The 20,595-nt window shown below is 44.9% G+C and overlaps 1 protein-coding gene across 1 annotated transcript in view; it reads left to right on the top strand.

The window, feature by feature from the left end:
* The window catches only part of Plxna2 (plexin A2), a 173,254-nt gene that overhangs the window by 49,702 nt on the left and 102,957 nt on the right, over nucleotides 1-20,595 (top strand). The gene's annotated exons all lie outside the window — the stretch shown is intronic.

The raw sequence follows: 20,595 nt of genomic DNA on the forward strand, positions 1-20,595 counted from the left end.
CCTCCTCCCCCCTCACCCCCCTCTCTCTTTCTCTCTCTCTCTCTCTGACATCCCCATGACATAGCCCCTACCTAAGCCTCTTTGCTAACAGAGTATTTTTAACCTGCCACCTCCTTCCATTTTGCTGATCTGCAGACAAGGGTCCCTATGAGATAACAGAACCCATTAGTGCCGCTAGAGTCAGGTGGTGACTGCTAAGTGCGTCCTTAGGAGCTCCCTCCTCCTTGAGTTCACTGCATGTGACACTCAGAGATCAAGGGCCAGGCAGGTAGGCTGGACATGTGCAGTCTGTCCACTTCACTCTCAAAGGCCTTTTATGTTCCCTCTTGTGGCTAAAAAACCACAATGTTTGCCCTTGTGTTTTAAAGAGCCAAATTGTCCCAGTTTTTCTTTCTTCTCTTTTCTTTGGAGTATTAGATATTCCCATCTTTTCTTGTCCCACATAATCCCTCAGGATTTTGGAAGAATATTCTGTACATGATGTCAGGAACTGGCTGTCAAGAGAGGATCCCCCAGAAGGCCACTGGTGGTGAATTCCCCATTAAGGGAGAAAGCACAGCTGTCTCTCCTCTCTTTTGGATAGGGGTGGAGATATAGGGAGCACCTTCCAATCCTGGGAGAAGTCTGGGGCAAGAGCAAGACTCTGTTCTTTCTCTTGCTCTTCGAGGGTGGATGCTGTCAGTAATGGAACAGAGAAGAGAATGGGAAGCAAGGAAGGAATGTGGTGGATCTGCCGAGAAGGGAGGTCAGAGAGCTCTCTCCCCCTGGAGCCTTCAGGGCGGATGGTCCATTCCCCAGTTCTCTAATGCACACATAACGGCACCCTCCTTATAAGGCCAATTTCCATCTTAAATTGTTCATTATTGCCACCCAGAAGCAATGTACAGAAAGTGTCAGAACCTATAAGCCTGAAGAGAATGGACACGTGAACATGTGAATGCCTTTGCCTTCCTGTATACTGTGGGGAGGTGCAATCCTCCTTGGGAGGTGGTGACAAGAAGTCAGAACACCAACAGCCAAGGGTGAGAGAAGGACACAGCAGAGGCTGAGTGCAGCATTTATTACACATGGATGTGCTAGACACTATGTGTGACACTGGGGTAAATAGCTCATAGGATGGGGGCGGGGCGCAGGTAGGAAGGCTGCTGTTGCAGTGGAGGCAAGCATTGGAAAGATGCACAGAGTCCCTCTGGCAGAGTGAGAGCTGAAACTAAGGAGCCAGTGCTCTATAAGAAGGCTTCCCTGGGAGGTGACAGCTCAGCTAGGGTTGCATATGCTACTGCAGCTCTCTGTGACTCCAATATGCGTGGTTTAAAACCTCCACCTTGGAAGAGCCTCGGAGGCTCTACTAAACTTTTCTCAGTCCAGTTACTTGGAGTATGACTTTGGATAACTAAATTAAACTTCTCTGTGATTGCCCTTTCCCTCTATATCACAACAGCGGTAGCTACTTACCTCTCCTGCTAGGGGCTTTAATGTCTTTGTGTCAAGAATGTGGGACAATGTATACTTGCCGCTCATTGTTCCTTGTCACTCTCTGTCTTCACTGTTGGGTCATAGCTTTCTTCAGGCCAGGAAGCCAGTAGAATCTATCACTGTATCCCCCAGGAGATCCTTCCAGAAAGAAGATAAGCTGAGAACATGACCTCATGAGGAGTCAGTGCTTATTTTAATAGAAGATAAACTTGAGGCCAAGAAGAAACTAACTCACAAAGATAGAAAACAAGCCATCAGGAATATACTACCATTTCTGTTCACCACAAAGACTTTATAGAGCAGGTGATCAGTGTCTCGTTTTCCTTAGAGTGTCTCTGAGTTGTTTTCTGATCAGTCCCACCTTGAACCCTCAGCATTGCCCTTTGCCATTTTCTAAGGGGTCTGGTTTCCCTGCCTGCTCATCAGAATGCTCTGCTTAGCATGAGGTGCTGTATACTTTAACTGGACTGCAGGCAGGATCTGGGCTTGATCTGAATACAGAGTTCAGAGCAAGAAGGGGAAAGATCAGGCCTCGGTACACTCCAGTGGGCCCAGCACCCAGCCTGCCAGGCACCCAGGCTGCAGTAAGGCGCCTACTTTCACTGCAGACTTGATGCAATCTGGAAAGAGCATTAAACATTGCACAGAGTAGTTGACATGTAATTAATAAAGTACAGATTTTGGCTGGAAGCCTCAACTTAAAATAGCACCATGAGTGTAGGAAGAGGAAGGGCAGGGGAGGTAAGTCACAAGATGGCAAGACCAGTGTCTCTGAGAATATTGGACCCAGTTCTTGCTGAAGCACACCAAAATTTAGGTAGGAGAGAAAAAGAATCGTTTCCCTTTTTAAAATTTATGGGGTGAAACTGAGACCCAGAGAAACCGAATAAATGCATATCCCACCATGCATCACTGGACAGAGCTGAGGACCCAGCCCTAGAGAGTGTTTGATGCTTGCCCACACCCTCCACACCCGTAGGTAGTCAGAGAGCACTTTCATATATCATTGAGATGCTCTCTCATGAAGCTGTACGTTCCACGGCTGTTTTTAATTTGAGAGATGTTTTAATGGCATTTTGAGACAGACTGTTCCCTCCCTGATTCTCCAGAGAGGCTGGAGGGAGCTTCGCATCTTCTTTGAAGAAGAAGGAGCAGAAAAAGAAAAAGAAAGAAAAAAACAGCCTTTCTTCTACAAGAGTGTTCAGAGAGTCCTTTGCTGTAGCTAGCCAGCCTGCTGGTGAGAGGAGAGGTGAAGAAAGGGAGGAAAAGGAAGAGAAGCCTCTGAGGTTAGTTCAGATGACTGGCCTCGGGGGCTTTTGCCACTGAAGCAGGAGTCCTGCTGCTCTTTGCCACAGATCCCATATTGAAGTTCTGAAATAAAATGCAAATTCAAACCCAACTAGTCAACCTTGTCAGGGTACCTCAATCCACCAGGGCATACCCTGGAGCCTAGAAACACTAGTTCTAGGTAAAGGAAACTGTGATAGAAGAATCTAGAAGCCCCAAATTCAAGCAACTCTAGAGCAGGACTTTGACAACCTAGGGAAGACTGAAGAATGTTAATACCTATCGTGATATTTAATAGTGACGCGCTCATGTAACTTGGAATATGAATCCATTTCTCTACAAGGCAAAAATAAATATGATCTTATTTAAACAGTAGTGAGTGAAGAAGGATACGTCAAAAACCTACCTCATCTCAAGGCCTACTGGGCCTTCTTTAAGAGTCATCAGTGTGAACAGGCCCCAAGAACCATCTGATGTGGCATGATCCATGTTTTCTTTGCTTCCATTCCTCTGGAGCTTATGCTATCCCCAACATACAGCTGTGTCTTCACGGTGTCTGTGGCAAAGTGCAACAGACCAATCCTAAGTCTTTAGACATCCCAAGCCTCGGTGTAGCTGTCCACTTGGTAAATGGAAAGGACATCATGGGACACTGGGTTGTTGAGTGCTAGAAGACACCTGTCCCCTTTCCCACCACTTTATGTGTCTTCCTGTCTTCTGTCCCATGCCTAGCTTACTACCACCTAGATGGATAATCAGAGGACCATGAGTTTCTGCCCCTACCCCCAGGATTTCCAGACAGGCCCCTTATTCTCATGTCCAGAACTTGAACCTACAACCTTATACTGCTGTATCTCCCAGAGAGATATAAGTCAGAGCTCCAGAGCAAGAAGCCCAGCTGTTAACCCTTTCTACTTCTGGGAGGTTTGTATTGTTAAAGAAGGGACTGAAGAAATAATGTGCTGTCCCAGGTAGCAGAAGGGTGGAAGTAAGAGACTGAGGGGTAGTGGGTGGGGTTTCACTGGCATTCTACTGCAGGCAGCTGAATCAGAGCTGAGAGAGATGCTGAGACCAGAGGAGTCTTAGAGTCGACTGTGGGCAAACTTGATAGCCCATCTGGAATCCATCCATGGCTGTGTTCCCTCCCCCATACTCTGATCTCATTGGTGGAATTGCAGTGGAGGAGCAGGGCCAGGAACCTTGGCCATCAGGCTGGGTAAATCCCCTCTCAAAGCAAGGAGTGGGAGCAGGAGCTGGGAGCACAGGCCTCCATGCACTGCCTCTGCTTCAGTTTCTGCCCCTTCCTTTGTGATCTGATCTGAAGGCTTTGAATAGAGCAGGAGAAGAGGAATGACAACAGGGCTCTGGCCATACCTCATTATTCAGGGCCCTTGAAAGCCAGCTCCTTGGCAACAAGAAGTCTGGATAACCAGCCAGTATCTTAGCAGAGGACTTTCAGAGCCCACAGGAGTCCACTAGCCCTTAGCTGTTGTCATTCTTGATGTCTTCCATTGCCTATCATCCTAATACCTAAATGCCCACTCTTGAGACAGAGGGAGCTAAGAATTAAAGGACATGATATTGCACAAAGATCAAGGAAGTTCCTATGTTTCCAACCTGGCACTGTCTTTGCCATGGCTTGTTTTCCGACCTTCTAGGACTATTTTCCTTTGTGAGAGGTCACCTTCCTTTCAGGATGAGCACGAGGATCATATCCACGATGGTAATGGAAAGAAGAATTAGATGACAGGGACGAAGAACCCTGCATGATCAAAGCACACCTCGGCAAGGGCAGAGAGAATGCAAAGCCTGTTACAGGGGTCCAGAGCAGCTTTGCTTGGGAGACTCATGCTAGCTCCAGGATGTTATCCTTAAAGCATCTAGGACACGGATTTCCCCATCTTCTTTCCTCATGTCTTTGTCTGTAAGGAATCATGGCCATTTGTTGCCAATAGTCATGTTTTGTTAATTTTTGAACACCCATCTAGCATGTGGGCACGTCTCGGGGGCTTCTGGTTCCTCTTCCAGTAAGGAAGAGGAAAAAGTCTCTGCTAGGGAATCCATAGACTGGCTTAGACTACTGGAAACTCAGGTCTAGCTCTGTCATTTGGGAAGAATTCTAAAAACCAAGCCAAGGTACCCTCTTGTTGGGAAACCCCACGAATTGAAAGGTACCCCAGAGCACCTAGAGGGAACCAGGTCCTTTTGTCCATCCCAAATATCTTCAGCAACAAACTCTTTGGGAACAGTGTGTTCTCACAGCACAGCTTCCTGAATAGTGTTTGTCTAATCTGTCTGCCCAAAATCCCTCTCCAAACACTAAGTTTCCTGCCCAGCACAGGCAATCAGAAAGCTAATTATCTGAGATTAGAAATAAGGGGTTATCCCTTTTAATTACAGGGAATAATTAGCCCACCTGAAGTCAGCAAAGCCAATGGGATTAGAAGTAAAGTTTAGGTTGGACAGAGGTCAGTATGGGTGGTGGGAATACCCTAAGCTCTGAGACTGGTCCTTCCTGGCTATGGCTGCTCCTGGGATTCCAGGCAAACGTGGGTAGAGCCCTCAAAAGAGCATCTTTCTAAGTTATCTGGAAGAATGTGTGTGCAGGGTTGGGGGTGGGGGTCCGAAGAGGCAGAGAGATAGACAGAGACAGAGATACACAGAAAGAAAAGCAAAAACAGGTGGGGGAGGGGAAGCAGAATCTGCAGGACTGAGAAGGAAAAGATCAGGAACAGGGGAGATAAAGAAGTAAACAGGAGTGAAGAAAGTGGCTAGTGAAGCAAGAGATTGGTCTGTAGACCCTATCACACACACATATGTTGCAGGCTAACATTCCTGTAGCTTTCATTTCTGGAGGGAAGTCAACAAGGGCAGCAGAAGCTGCAAACTGCTTGCCTCTTCTCTCCATTTTGCCTTCCTCTTTCACTCCCTACATGCACTCTGGTGCCTAGCACACTGACCTAGTTCTGCAACACAAGGTGCAAGTGCTGAATGCTTGAGACTTGGCTGTGACAGAAAAAAACAAAAACAAAACAAAACCAAACAAAACGAAAAAACAGGGTGATAGCCAAGCCCTCAATAATTGAGGTTGAGTGTCTTCTGTGGCCCAAAGAAGACATTTTCTTCCATGCATCCTTAATCGTCTCTCAATAAGAAGACTCTCTTGGCTCATGAATTCATTCATCCAGTAATTCATTCATTCTTTTACTTTACAAATGCATCCAGAACTGTATTACTGTTAAAAACTTACTCAGTAAAGGCAGAACCATGGTCAGCCTTGAGACTTTCGTCAGTGTGTGGAGTCCAGGTGAATAGGCTCCAATTTTTGAGAATTCTCTCCTACCTCTTGGGACCACCTGCTGGTACTTAAACCATTCCAGGGCCCCGTTCAGAACACCTAGTGGTGACTGTTCCTTCCAGAGGGTATATGCACACATTGCCAATGCAAAGACCAAGTTTGGGCCAAAGCAATGCTGTAGGCACACATGAGCACAGACGGAAGAGGTCAGCATTATTTTTTGTATATATTTAACGTCACTTTTTTCAAAGGAAATAAGGTGATTTATAAGAAAAGCCTGAACAACATAACAATAACTAACTTAGAACTAGAGCACCCATGCCTCTTCCTCCACAAAGGCAAGGAAGGAAATAAACTACTAAACTTAATGGAGGCTCAGGACTAAGATTAGGTTTAATCTGAGGTTCCCAGCAGCCAAAACTCTTCTCTTTGGTGGAAGGACTCACTTACATTTTTGGAAAGGCTATTCTCAGACTTTACATTCTCTGTATAATTTATGATCATGTGAGGTCTTGTACAGATTCCAGGACAAGAGTTTAACATCAAAATCAGAGTCTTCTTTTAAATGTCAATTCTAATATTAACCCCTCATCAAGTGCCAAGGCTATGAAATCCATGCACTAACCAATATTTAGGGAGGCCCTCTCATGGAATAACAAACAATAAAAGCATATGAGACCATAAAGGAAAGGAAACTTTCTGGTTAAGATCTCGTAGTCCAAGTTTGTAGCTTTCCAGAGTTCTAAACTGCTCAAGGATGGAATGAAATTTTTAAAGTACCCTGTTGAGCATGGCATGCTGCTAAAAGTTGAATAAAACGAACACTCTGGATCCAACTTCTACCTTTGGGAATTGATAATTTACGTTGGCACTTAGATCAAGACTCTGATGGCAACAGAAGAGTGTTAAAATGAAGGACAACGAAATGTTAACATCACACGAAACGCAAAGCTGGACATCTTTTAGGGAGACTAATAAACTGCTCCAAGTTCAGGTCCTTGCTTGGACTGACTGCTTGTGTGACTTGTGGCTATTTGCCTCACCTGAGTCCCAGGTTTTAATGTGTGACATGGGTTTGATGGTAAAGTGAGAGTTAGCGTAAGGTGCCTTAGTGCTCAGAGCAGCTTTAGCGTTAACAGGGAAGCCATAAGAAGACCAGAGAGGAACAGAATTCTCTGGGAAACTGCAGACCCACTGCGCTTTCTGAGCCATCTCCTTCCTCATTAACCTCTCTAGAGGCCATTTCTGGAGGTGTTTTAGCAGAGATGGTTTTTCAGGAGCCAAAATTCACCTCTTCCTTGACATTGAATCAGGTTAATATTACAACTTGATAGGTATCTGTGACTTCCTTTTGTTCCTTCTGTTTTCCTTTATCTTAGAAAGCGCCCAGGCCCTGTGTGGTACTGATTAGTCACTGTTTGAGTCTCTCCTGCCTAGACAACTTCACATGCTACCCAGCCCTCAGCCTTCAGCCCTTTTTCCACTTGTCCCTAGGGAGGTTCTGGGATCAGACAAAATAAGCAATGCTCATTCCCGCCTCTCTTGGAGCAGTTTCTGTCTGAAGTGGTTGTAGTTCAGTGCCCTAAAGCTTCCAAGAAATGGCCAAAGGGGTTGAGATGAAAATCCATGTGGCCCCCACTTTTCCCACATACTTTCACGTAGCATCCCCTGAACCAGAGTGGCCAGATAGAGCAGAGCCAGGAGTCAACACACACAGGCGGATCCATTGAACACACCTCTGCCTCCCTCCCATGCTTCTGTGCAGCGTCTCTAGTACTCCCCAGATCACTGCCAAACTGTCAAAAGCACCAAGAAGCAAAGTGCTGTTCAGTTAATGATCACAGCCCCAGGAGAGGTACAGAGCTCTTTTAAGAGAAGCAAGTGCAGGGGGAGTGGGGGCGTGGGAGGGGAAGAGGGGGATGCTTTAGTGTTTGGCACAAAAGCCTGCTCTTTCTAAGTCACAGATTAGAAGTGGGTAGGTCTGCTCCAGCTGCTTTCCTTGTGGGTTAAGGACTAAAGCCACCCCCTCGCTTTACTCTTTTTCAGGAAGTTTAAAAAAAAAAGTCAGAGTCAGAATGTTGCTATCCTCTGGTAGATCCAGTGGCCTCAATGTTCTGGTCCCCAGCACAGACCCTGTAAACAGACTATTCCTTCTCCTCCAGAGAGGGGTCATCTCCCCAGATAGGTTGGTAGCTCCAACAGCAAATGGCCTAGCTGGGTGCCCTTGCCTCTCTCTTCCCTCCCCACTCCCCATCCTGCTCCTTTGGAAAGGCGAGAGTGGAATGACCTACTGCCTCCTGAAAACTACTTGGTCTTAGTCAGCTTGGTCCTATCCACACCTATAGGTGGAGGGAAGAGCCTTCTCCTTCATCCCTTTCCAACTTCTCTGGGTCTTTTGCGTTCTTCATCTCATCTTTCCTGAAGCATTGCCATGCAGGTGGCATTGCTCTTGCCAATTTTGTAGCTGAGGAAATTAGGAATTACCACCCCCTGAGCTGAGGCTGAATGAATGTCCTGGTGTGATCCCTACCCTGGAGAGTTAGGTCATCATCTACGAAGGGACAATTGCATATATGGGAAGGGATGTTGACATCTGGGACTTGGGGTATCTTGAAAGAAACCATAGACCCTGGAAGTGACTGCTGGGGGAAGTCCTGTGTTGTGGAGCTTCTAGCCTTTGTGAGCTTGACACGGCTTTGGGGAAACCATAGGGTCATTTTGTTCCATGTTGTTCTTGAGTCACTTTCTGTCGAGCTTATACAGCCTCAGCTACAGCCAACTCCTGGGAATGGTGCCATTCTGGCTGTTAAGGTCCAGGAGTGTGCAGCGTCTGGGACAACTGGAGCCTCTTCTTTGGCATCAAGAGGATTGGGACAGTCTGATGGGAGAGGCTTCCTTCTACTTTACTAACCAGTATCTCATGGGACATCTGCTAATGTTCAGGTAAAGGCAGTGAAGAATTTATTCCTCATGAGGCCAAAGCCAGCCTCAGTTCTCTCCCATCTGTCTCCTGTAAGAACCTGACACCTGCTGTATTACATTCTGCCACCAGCAGAGCCTGCATTGCTGGCACTGTGCCCAGCAGCTCTGGAGTATCAGTATGAGGAGAGATAGGTGTTGAGAAAAAGAAGGTGTCCAGCAGTGAGATAACTAGAAGAGATCTCAACAGTGAAGCCAGGGAACAAGTTAGCATCTGTCCATCACAGAGACAGGTGCAGAGGATGAGACAGTCCTTGCTCACCAATCCTTTTCTCAACCACGCCTTGATCAGTGGGAAAAGCCTAGCTATGAATTCATTAGGGGTCTCTTGTCAGAGGTGGCTCTTTATTAAAAGCCATGGGGAGTAGTGTGAAGGCAACAACTACTCAAACACTCCTTTCCCAGAGCTGAACTCTCTGCCTGTTATGCCCTCAGGCTCTACTAGGATATCAGCTCGATTAGGGTACATGGGTGTCCCTAAGATGAGGGTGGGGATATAGGAAGATGAGGGCTTTCGTCTTCCTTTTATCATCCTTGTTCAACACCAGCTCTGACCTGTCTTCCTGACTTCAACATTTCCTTTCTACCAGCCTTGAGGCCCTACAGGTCTTTCCATAACGATATCTGGATTATAATAATACTTCTTCCTAAGATCTTCCCCCAGTCCTCTGGGACCAGTGGTCATCTCCACTAGTGTTTCTATTGCCAAGGTCTGAAGATCTATGGCAAGAAGAACGAGGTGGGACAAGAAGTCTTCTTCCTTCTGTGTTTTGTTTTTAGAGATGGGCAGGGACCTAGCATAACTGTTCAGACCCCAACTTTCTGCCCAAGGCTCTGTGACTTTGGAAGATGTCACCTCACCCCTTCATGCCTTGCATTTCTCATTTATATCATGAGGAAATTGGAGAAGCCAACCACAGAAAGTTGTAAGCACTGAAAAGATGTGTGTAAGACATTTAATCTGATAAAAAACAATGGGCACTAAATGCAAACTGTGCTAACTTGGGTCCACCCTGCTAGTCTCAGAAGATGGACCCAGGCCTTTAGCTAGCAAGCAGTACAGGAGCTGGTGGGGTATACAGCAGTACCAATCCTGGAAAAGCATAGCGATGTATACATCCTAGTCTCTTCTCTCGGTCCTTACTCTGAGGAGACAGCTACCTGTAGTCACACATATAACTTTACTAGGAGCTGTGGGGCTGAAAGGTCAGGACAAGAGGTGGTGGCTTTTGGGTTAGATCATCAAGGAGAATTAGGATCCTGAAATTAAAACAAATTGTAAAAATAAAGGTACAAAGACAAAAAAGCTGGGGATATAATTCGAAAAGGTTTTGAAGGCCATGTTAGGTAGATTCCAGTGACAAACTAGGGAGACTTTTCTATCAATTGGGACAATTAAGGATAGGATGTGTAGGGTGTGTGTGTGTGTGCGTGTGTGTGTATGCTGTGTAGGGAGGTGGAGTGGATGTGGGGGAGGTGAGTGTGTGTGGTATGTGTGTGTGGAGGTGTGAGTGTGTAGGGTGTGTATGTGTATGGTGTGTGTGTGGTATAGGGGGAGGGATGTGTGTGTATGTGTGTGTGTGTGGTGTGTGTGGTGTGTGAAGGAGAGATGTGAGTGTATGTGGTGTGTATGTGTTATGTGGGGAGAGGTGTGAGTGTATGTGGTATGTGTGTATGTGGTGTGTGTGTTGTGTGGAGGTATGTGTGTGTCTTGTGTGTTGTGTGTGTTGTCTGGGGGGAGGTGTGAGTGTGTGTGGAGTGTGGGGGTTGTATATGGAGGTGTGTGTGTGTAGCATTTGGTTTGTGTGTGTGTGTGTGTGTGTGTGTGTGTGTGTGAGAGAGAGAGAGAGAGAGAGAGAGAGGAGAGAGAGAGAGAGAGAGAGGCGATGTGAGTGTGTCTGGGATGTGTGTGTATGTTTTTCGAGTGGGAGCTGTGAGTGTGTATGTGGTGTGTGTATGGTGTGTGTGTAGGGAGGTTTGAATGTATGTAGGGTGTGTGCATGTGTGTGTGTGTGTGGAGGTATGTGGTGTGTGTGTGTGCATGTATGTGCATGTGTATGTGGTTTCTTTCAATATCCCCAAAGTGATGTATGCTCATCATTTTTTAAAAATTATGTGGCTGAGATAAGCAAGAGAAAGAAAATTACAAGCATCTGAAATTTAAGGATTTTTGCATACAGAAAAGGGAGGATCAAATACGTGTTTTAAGAAGATTAATCTGGAAGTGTTGGGTAGAATAGATTAGAGAATGAATATGCTGGAGGCAAGGAGACTTCTCAGGTTATTGCAGCTACAGAGATAAGAGGCAGTAAAAGCCCAGACCTAGTAGTTAGCAAAGAGAAGAGACATACAGCATGTGAATGTAGTCTCCATTTCTCTTTGTTACTGCACTTTCCTGTACCATGGTGTATGCACTCCGTGTATATTGTTTTAAGATTTCTCCTTTTAAATTATCAGGTAGTCATCCTGCATCCAGACACAGGTGCTCGGTAAGGTCACAGTGCTCAGAGCCCCAGATTTCCATACTGAAGCTCAAAAGTCACCCTCAGTAGTAAAGAGAGTATATTACTATTCCAGATTATGCAAGGCAGGGCAATTACAGACTATTGAAAAGAATGTGTTAATTTGAGAGATTAATAATCCTTCTTAAATTCCCTATCCTTTGCTCGTTTTCAAAACTGCAGATAACCTTCTTTCGACCATAAAGGAGACGGCTGTGTGACCCTCCCCTGAGACAGCTCTCCAGAGGTCCTCAGTCATGTGGTCTCTTTCTAGTCCAAGTCAAGGCAGCGCCTTTTGCTTGTCTTGAAGGAAACCAAGGTTCCACAGAGAAGCAGAGTGGAGGAGAGTTTCAGAACCAGCCCCAGCTAGCGTCAGGTTCCACGCTGCCACTTTGAAGCTGCCGTCAGCTCTACACAGCATTTCTTCCTTGTAAAATGGGAGGAGGCTACCTCGTGGAGTTTGGGAGATTATTCATGTCCACACCCCCAATCTTTTACACTTGGATGAGACAGAATAGATACAAATAAATAGGATTAAATTAATAAAGAGAGAAAGCTATTCCAAAGCATATATATGTGGAAGTTGTCCTACTTCCTTTGGGGAGAGGAAGCCACTCTCTCTCTCAATATGCCTACTCCTAACCCTGCTTGCTATCCACCCATCTGAACACCTGTTGAGGAAGTTGCTCTGCCCTCCACATGGCCCCAGAGTCACTCCTTGGCTAAACTGCCTAGGCATCCCCAGGAAAAGAATCCGTGTATGTATGACACTGTAAACAGAGATTCTTGCATGAGCTTTGGGTAAACAAAGACTCTTTGGTCTTGGCAGAGTTCCTCATTACTCTTTATTAATTCCTTCTCCTTCCCTCTTGATCCCTCCCAACTCTGTGCACTGTGTGAATTATAACTTTGCCTCTGCATAATGTGGTTTCATCTGCGGCTGCTTAATGCTTCTGCTAACTCTTGCTGTGTTTATCTTAATGTTTCCCAGAACACTATAGTGTTTCCCCTGCCTGACAGCTTCTCTTGTTTCTGGATCCTTAGACCTGCCCAATCCTAGAGATATAGCTTGGTATATTAAGGTACAGGCTGGGCCCTTAGAGCAGCCCCTCGCTGGATTTTGCCTTGACTCTTTCTGATCTTTGTAGTTTAAACCCATCCTAACAGGGTAGAGCCAAAGATACAGATTCTTTTTACTTCTAGACCTTAATGTCATGTTCCCACAAGCTGTCCAGGGGAAGGTCCCAGGATGGAAACCTCAGTGCTTCTAGGAGGTGGGATCAGAGCTTAACCATTGAATGGTGAGAGCAAGGCCCACATTTTATTCTGTAAGTGGCATGTATCGGTGACTGCTGGGCTACCCTCCCTTCACCCAAGAGGAGCAAAGAAGACCCAGTTTAGACCAAAATCCTGGCCTCCAGTACTCTACTCAGCCCCCAGCCACTTTCTCCATTCTTGCCTTCACCCCATCCTTACACACTAGAGTGTTCAGTAAATGTTTGTCCTCTACCTTAAATGCCAAGCTGTTAATTCTTAGACTGCTTCAAGATGCCAGAATCTAAAGAACTCTTCTCTGCATCCTAGGAAGAAGCCTGTCATAGCCCGATCCCCACCCACCAAATCCAGATGCTTCTAGTCCTGTGAACCCTTCTGCTATAACCCCTGTTCTCCATTGAGTATCTAGGGAAGTTTATAACATAAACAGAAATAAAAATAATTATGTCAGAAAATGTCAGTCTTCACCGTAAAAGCCTTTCTAATTGACTTACAACTACAGAGACCAGTCCTGGGGTATGTGTGTAGGCATCTTCTTAGCTCATCGCAGCTTAGTTGCCTCCTTCTTCATAGACAAGAGGGATCCTTCACCCCGTCTTCCCTCTTCCTCTTTTTTCTTGGCTCAGTATAACCCACAGGTATCTGAATCCCTTACCAATTATCAAAATATTGGGTGCTAGACTCCTATCTGTCCTTCAGAGAGCCTCAGCCCACTGAGCTGTGACTTTGCACACTCTATTACCTTTCCAGAGCTCTGAGGACAGAGCTGAGACCTGCAAGATGCTTTGGGAGCTACTGCTATTCCCCCCACCCCTGTGTGAGTGTGTGTGTGTGTGTCTGTATGTGTGTGTGTCTGTATGTGTAGGAGAGAGAGAAGAAGATCTCAGAGACAAAATTTACCAAAGATTTCAAGCTATAAATAATTCGGGTCATGAAGTCCTACAAAAATAAGCTTAGCTTGAACCCTCTCTCTCGCAGCAGTAAGTGCACAGCTGCAGATGTGCACTCATTAGCTCACCAGAGTTCAGTGAGAGTAGTCCCAGACACTCCACCTGCCTCTAGAAAGATCAGAATGTGCGTATGTGGCACACATATGCACACAAGCACTACCTGTTAGATACACAGAACACACATGATATACCTAACACATACATATGCCACACATTACACACAGACATAACACATGAATACATAACACTACACACAGGCACTCATAGAGGCATACACAACACATACAAAGCATGCATATGACATATTACACAGTTCATATACACATCATACTCCAAACACATATACATGATACATATATACATATATACATACATACATACATTTATACATACATCACACAGAGATATGCTACACAGAGATAGAAAGATACACACATCAAATACACATATTCTACACCAGTTACACCACATACACATATATAAATATGTGACATATATCACACAGAGCTAGATATATACACCATGCTACATATCAAACATCAAACATGCCACATATGCACATACTCCCAAACAGTTACAGATAGCACACACGAGCACACACACCCACACACACCCACCCACACCACCACCACCACCACCACCACCACCACCACCACCGTACCATATGCATGCAAACCCAGAGTTCTGAGCCAGAGCCATCCAGTACTAACCCTAAGACAGACGATTCTGAGTCTGCTCAAGTTACAAGTCTCAGTCACTTCACATCTAAACTCTCATTCTTTCTTAAGTGCAGGGGTCCAAAAAACAGATTTTTAAAAGATCTGGGTTCAACCACAATGAGGTGCTTTCAGGTTTGTAGTATACATTTTCCAACAGATGCAATTCCCTCCCTAGATCTTTGTTTAGGCCTCATCTCCTCCAGGAAGCCTCTCCTCCAGGCCTCCCTCAAGTCAGATGGCCACCCCCATTCTGAATACTGCTGACTTTGCCTCTCTTGAGGCTAAGTCTTGAGCTTGTGGCGATGACTTGTGCTGTTCCTGTTTCCATCCTGAGCTCTCTGAAGGAGTACGGTATCATTTCTCAGTGTCCTCTGTTTCCTAGTGCAGCCTGGCTCACGGAAGGCATGTAATAAATAAATAGGGGGACAGTGCTGAAAATCTTAGCTAATAACTCTTTTCATTTCCACAATATCCTTTTTGTGCTGAGAGAGAAGAATAGCCACCCTCATCTGGCAGCTACAAAAACTATTACATGCACAAATAAAATGACTTGTCGGAAGCCACACTTCAGTTAATGTGGAAGTTGGGATTAGACTCTGTCATCACCAGAATTTCAGACCTCAGCAATGCCTCTAAAACCCAAAGTTCTCCATAGGTGCCTACAAGATCCCCAATCTTCCTTCTGATCAGTAGTTCTTGAAAGCCATCGTGACCATTGCTTCTGCCCCTAACAGATTGTCAAGCCCGCAGACAGACTTTATATAGATTTAACTAGAAAAGAAACTGATACAGAGCGTTTACAGGACCACAGGTAAGCCAGTTAGCTGTTTGTGCTGAGCTGATTGGGACATTCAGAGAAAAGAGTTGTCATTCATTTCTGTCCAGACACAGCTGTGATTTAGAGAAAAGAAACAATAATGTTAATATCTTTCCCTCCCCTCCCTCTTGCCCTCCAAGAATGGACACAGAATCCCCTCTGGGCCACCGTATCTCTCTTTTGCCCCACAGCCGGCTCTGTTAAACTAAATTTTAATCCCCAAGTAAATTCTTCCAATTATGTTCTGAGTTATTTTGTCCCTTAGAAAATAGATAGCATTCTTGCTGTGAGTGGGAGAGGTCTGAAAGGTGAGAAGGCAGGGGACTCTTGAACTGCAGGCCTTCCATCTTGTCTGCTCAAACACAGTTCTCTCTTGGACCCTCTCAGGTGAAAAGCACCCCCCTGGCCTATGATTGGACTCCAGCTCTATGAACCCAATTACATGTGTGATCATGTGGTCACATAACTCTCCTAGCTTCAGTTTTGTCATCTATAAAATGGGAATTATGCTAGGATTAGCAACAGAGGAACCTGAAAGGATAAATTAGTTCATTTGTGTTATGTTCCGAGCAGTAACCAGCATATTTGAAGAGCTACACATATGATGGTAGCGATTAACAAACTTATCAGATCAACAACACCAATCTGAAGTACATCAACCATGTTGTCCCTTCAGATAGGATTACATCTAAATGTAAAGCAAACTGGGTATCCTGCATCGAGAATCTGGAAAGGAAACCCTAGTGTCTTGAGGCTGTTAAGTTTCTGCTGTTAGGTTTCTACAGTTAGGTGTCATTACAACAAGAGTTTTTATTGAAGTTCCCCTCAGTGTCCTTGAATCAATTTAGGCATATTTTGTCTCTACTATAATGAACTGAGTCTTAAGTTATATGCTTTCTGAGCCTTGAGCAACCAACACAGCCTGGTAATGTTCACATGGCCATTGAGGTTGCACTCGCCCAGAAGAGAAGTTGTACTGCCAGAAAGCCTGTTTGGGAGGCTCAGTGTGCCTTTCCATGTTACTTTCCTTCTCTGCTTCATCTCAGCTTCTTCGCTGGTGGGATACCAAGGACTTACGTGGTCTACCCTGATTGCAGTCTATAAGTGATCTATTTCAACTTATTAGTATCTTTCTGGCCATTCACACCTGATCCTAGGGATACAATGCTAAAGAAAGCTGGCACTTTGTGGGACACCACAGAATAAGGCAAATTGGTTGCTTTAAAATCCCACTTTGGGGACTGGAGAGATGGCTCAGCAGTTAAGAACACTGGATGCTTTTGTAGAGGATGGAGGGTCATTTCCCAGAACCTACATGACAAATTATAACCACCTATTACTCTTCTAGCCTCTTTGGGCATTCAAAGAATGGGATGCACAGACATATATGAAGCCCAAAATCCATATATCCCAGGAGTTTCCTTCCACTATCCATCTTGTTCCTGGTAGTCATGGAAGACAACTCTGTAGGTCAGAGCTTCCCTGCTTGCTGCTAAGCAGTCTCTGTGTTAAATGTATGCATCCCTCAGCTGACAGGCAGAGCTCAGAGCCTCAAAGCAACTGGAGATACTTAAGAATGTGATTCCCTGGGTCAGATATTAACTGGACAGATTGCTTTTTCTCATTGCTGATAGAACACTGTCACAAAGTCTCAGAGAGGTAACTCTCCTTACAAGTATACCACACCTTAGCAAGTCATAGGGAGTTACTCACAGCCCAGACCCACACTCTGTCCACTTAGTGTGCCACCTCCAGGGGAAAGGCCTCAGCTGCTGACTAACTTACTTCAAACAACCCTGCCCCCTTTCCCTCCTTCTAGTCTCTGCCCCCTGGTCCATCTCCAATTTCTCTGACCGTCTTTGAGTACCTTAAAAGTTCTGAAGCTTGTGACAGATAACAGAGAGTAGAGGGGTATTTAAGGACCTTCTGGCTTCTTGACCAATGCTTTCCTTTCTCAGATTTGGGCAGAATGAAATATAGCTTAGAAGTTTAGAATTACAGCAGCCCTTCTATACTTGGAGAAGGGAGGAGATGTCAGGGGCAGCCCTGCTTACACACTGAAGGCCTGAAATCAGCCATAGGCCTAAAATCAGCAATAGGCCTGTCATACATGTATACTAACACCAAGTCTTGGGTCTCAGTGGAAAAACATTGAAACAGATGGCTATAAGCTAATGTCAACAGGGAGCTTTTGTGGAAATTTATAAGCCTGAGTAGTCATAGACCTTGTAAATAGGTAGCCTTGGCAGGCAATACCAACTTTGATAAGGACAAGCGAGTCATAGGCAGAGTCATAGTGATCTGTCCCCTGAACCTTCACCCAGCCGATACTCGGTTCTGAAGATATCTGTATTCCCCCTGAACACCCACACTCCAGTGTCATTCCCTTCCCCACATCCTGCCTGTCTGTATTTATACCCCTGTGTGAATTAATTATGATTTGAGAAAAAAATTTAAAAAAGAAAGAAAAAAAAAAAGAAAAGAAAAGGTGATAGGGGGAAAAAAAAAAGAAATATAGCTTAGTTCAGGTAATTGCCCAGAATCTTCTGTTCTAGTTTAGTTTTTACTTTGATATTTGATATAGAGACTTGATTCTGTTATTTCTGGTTCATTAAATGGTTGTGGTGGCAGACAGGGAATTAAAGCACTCGTTAGGTCTCTGATACAGTGGAAAAGTAAGGGACTAGTCATCATGTCAGATATACCTTGTTCTTTGACTACTCCAGCTTTGCATGGTACTAACTGGTCTCCGGAACCACAGAGGGAAGGTCTGACCTGTTATATTTATTCTTCCCTCTGACCTTGTATTCAGACATTGCTCTGAGACCCCTAGCCAATCCCAGACGAGTGGGCCAAGTGGCTGCTCCAGCTGAGAAAGGGCAAAATAGTTTCCTGAGACAGGATACCCCAGGCCTGGCTGGGAGATCAGACTGCTTTTGCAGCTCCTACGTGGACCTAGAGCCTTGAGGAGACAGCTCTCTTTAAGAGAAGAATTGGGTATGACAGTAGAGAAAATTCCCATTGGATATGGCACTGTGCTGACTCAGACAAGAGCCAAAGTCAGAGTACTCTATGTCATGGAGACAAAATTGAGCTAAGTCAACAGGAACAGGAAGTCATCATGTCTTTCCCCTGACCCAACAACTTCTGTGACTAAAGGCCAATATATATCTATCTATATCTATATCTGTGTCTGTATCTGTATCATCTGTTTCTGTATCTATATATCTATATCTAATCTGTGAAGGCTTTTTAGAAATATAAGCCTGTTGATCCAAAGGAGAAAGCTGATTTTAATGGCATAAGGGTTCCTTTTAATAATTGGGGGTGATACCAGGCGGACACTAGTGATTGCTTTGTCCTTCTGCTTAAATCCCTGGGGTAGAGAGTGTATGTTGCAGCTCTGTAATATCATGATTGATTCAGTGCTTTCCTCAATCCTATAAAAATAAATGCTCATCCCACCTCTGGGAAGGAAGAGCTTACTAGCAGTTGTCAAAGCAACTGTCTTTAATGCAGAGAGTACTAAGGTGATAGAAAAAAGGTAAGGGTAGAGCTTAGGGGAAAGAAGATTAAACCCACAGGGGAAGGACCATGAATAATAATCACTAAAAGAGTACACTTAGTACTCTTAGTTCCACTGAACTAACCCTTGCAGTTTCAAGCTAGAGCCCTCAGTTCACCTGCTAAAGCAGTGGGAGCATGGTCTCCCAGGCTAGACCCTAATTTAGTTCGTGTCCTTGAGATCCAGGTACAGAGCCTCAGCCATTGGCTATCTTGCCTCAATAGGCTTATGGTCAGTTCCTCCTCACCTCCAGCCCATCTCAACAGTCCACCACAACCAATCTTAGGCCTCTTCAGTGTGCCACTCTTAAGAGGTGGAAACAACCCTCTCTACCCAGCCAGACAAATCTGAATTCTCCTCTGCTCACTATCTTCCCATGTTACTGCAATATCAGGCCTAAGGTGGGCCTTTGAGATAACTATATCATGGTCTCCCACCCTTAGAAGCTCTCAGAATTTCAGAACTGAATGAGCAGAGGGAAGAGACAGTGAAACAAGAGACTGGGAAGATGTAGAGGACAAGGCTGTTCTACCTTTGCTATAGAGAAAAGATCTTTGGATCTTATTTAAGATCCCAGAGTTCTCTGTCAGCTGGTTCATATTTATATTCTTTCAAAGGGTACTCCTCAAACATTCCCTTGTGTCTGTCACAGTCCGTGTCCCAGCCCCAGGCAGGTCCTCAGAGAGTTACATGGAAAATAGAAAACGCATATTCGCCTTCACAGTGCTAATGACTCTACACATATTGGAAGCAATTAGAGAACAATTCACATAGTAAGTCAATACATGTTAGCTAGTACATATACAATGAGCAAATCAATTGATTATAATCCTAGGATACATGTCTAATAGAGAAAAAGGCATCAGTGTATGTAATTAATTATGAGGGGTTAGGGGCTTCCCAGAGCAGGCAAGACTTGAGTCACAAGGTATGTGGGGATGATGCAATAGAAACGCTGGAGTAGGAGATGGAATAAAGGGTGAATACTGATCTGGGATAGAACTGTGCCTGGAGCCCATTCATACCAAGGACTCCTCGACAACAACTCCTTACATGAAACTCTTTCCTTGAGGACACGTAAGACTCAACCATTTTAGTCCTTTTCTCCCCCTGTGCCAACAGCCTCAACATCCCTGGGAATCTCCCACCCAAACAGAGGCTATGGTCTGGCTCAGCCACCCACTTCCCATCCCCTCCAAGTGGTTCTGAGGGTGGCAGGATTACAAGCATTCTGTTATCTTGCTGCTTCTCAAATTTGACTGTGCCTTTGGTTAGGGAGCTTTTAAACCAGGTGACAGTGCCTAGGCCACACCCTTAAAGATTCTGATTCATGGGTCCAACTCTGACTTTCACATTCCTTTTTTGAAACTCTCAAGATAAGTGTAAATATTTGCCTTGGGTAGAGGAGCCTTAGGAAAGTGACATTCAGGTCCTTTTTGTTTACTGACCTGGGATGGGGCAAAAGAAAAAGGAGCAAACTTCTTCTCCCTGGGTAGCTTGAAAATAGAGCCAGCTGGCATCTAGGGACAGAAAGATTTCTGAGACCTGAAATCTTCAGTCTTCCAATGATGACAAGATGTTTGATGATCTGCATAATTGTTCACTCACTTCAGCCTAACACAGGGTACTGTATATAGAAAATTGACTCTCCAATCTAGAGTAAGTATGCATATATATATATTACATATAATATATATATTACATTATAATATATATAATATTATATAT

This window comes from Grammomys surdaster, unplaced genomic scaffold (assembly GCF_004785775.1).
Source record: "Grammomys surdaster isolate TR1022 unplaced genomic scaffold, NIH_TR_1.0 130, whole genome shotgun sequence".
Lineage (NCBI taxonomy): Eukaryota > Metazoa > Chordata > Mammalia > Rodentia > Muridae > Grammomys > Grammomys surdaster.